Raw genomic sequence first — 1,539 nt, forward strand, 5'->3', positions numbered from 1 at the left:
TAAAACTCAACCTTTGCATTCAGAAGATACTCCGCAGTCCGTAGCAGTAGCCTGTAGTGACCATCAATCCGAACTTGGGGACTTCGACGAGGCTGATTTGACATAGTCCATAGCCTTCTCTGGATCTGTGAAGCGACGCTCCTCTCCGCCGGGCATTGTGATTCTGAACGTAGCCGGATGTCTGAAGCCAAAGCGGGCGCCCGCAATGTTCTGCAGAATCTTCCTTACGTCGTTGAAAGCCGCCCTTCTCTTCGCCTCTCCAGCGGTCAGATCTCCAAAGATGTGTATGGCCTTTCCGTTATATGCGAGGTCTCCCTTCTCTCGGGCCATGCGGAGAATCTGTTCTTTAACATGGAAAAAGTGCACCCTGAGAATGAAGGGTCTGGGTGGTAGCCCTGTCTTCTGCTTAGCTTGTGATAGTCGATGAGCTCGGTCGATAAGAGGTTGATCTTCGAAATCAAACAGGTCTTTTAGCAGGTTGGAAATAAATGCTGTCGGAGTTTTGCCCTCTTCTCCTTCCGCAATGCCGACTATCCTTAGGTTGTTTCTCCTCGACCTGTTCTCTAGATCTTCACATTTACTTTGAAGTGCGCGAATCTCGTCTTTGAGTGTACTCACTGTTACTTCCATTTCGGCTAAGCCATCGCTAGTCTTTGTTGCAGAGTCCTCCACCGCAGCTAGTCTCTCCTCTTGAAGATTGATGGTCTGCTGCAAAGCCCCTGTTGTTGTACTCAGCTCAGACTTTACAGCGGCAATATCAGTTTGAAGTCCCTTTACTGCCGCCTCAATTGAGTTACAAATGTCCGTTTTCATAGACTGCAATATATCTCTGAGCATGGTTGCCGTTACCTCCTCTCCCTCGTTAGCGTTAGCGTCTTGGTTAGCGGAAGTTCCACGCAACGTTTTGGGCCTAAGTTTGCCTGTGCCCGCCATTCTTGGGACTGAAAACTTAAAATTGTTGTTTCGAAATATGTTATAAAAGTCCCTCAACTATTTCTAAAGTTCAACATTGGCTAAGTGGTCATTTTTGATCGATTGAAATTCCACCTGTTGGGAGCTGCTGAAAATCACGTCTGCATCTCACCAGCACACCCAGTGTTGGAGTTTAATCATTAATATACTAATGTCAAATATACACTTTACATGCTCTTCATTCATTTGGAAGCTCTCTACGTGATGGTAGACAATGATTGACAGGTGAGATATGTTGTTATCGTTGTCATGGAGATCATTATCAGTGACACTCAGAGTGTCTATTTACTTTGTAGTGACTCAATTTTTTATGGTTTGGTTATTGCCCGTTGCTCCACCTCTGTTGCTCCAACTTCCTGGTTGATTTAGTACTAGCAGCTGAAAGAAAGACGAGTCGTCAGCGTCAGAGATTTTGAGCTTTATTTCAGGTTTATTTCAGGTTTATTTCAGGTTTATTTCAGTTTTATTTCAGGTTTATTTCAGCTTTATCTCAACCTTCCACTGAATGTGATCTAGTCAGGTTGATAGATTGAAGTCAGGAAAACAGAGGAGGAAGAAGAAGACAAG

The sequence above is a fragment of the Chelon labrosus genome (assembly GCF_963514085.1).
Source record: "Chelon labrosus genome assembly, chromosome: 1".
NCBI classification, from domain to species: domain Eukaryota; kingdom Metazoa; phylum Chordata; class Actinopteri; order Mugiliformes; family Mugilidae; genus Chelon; species Chelon labrosus.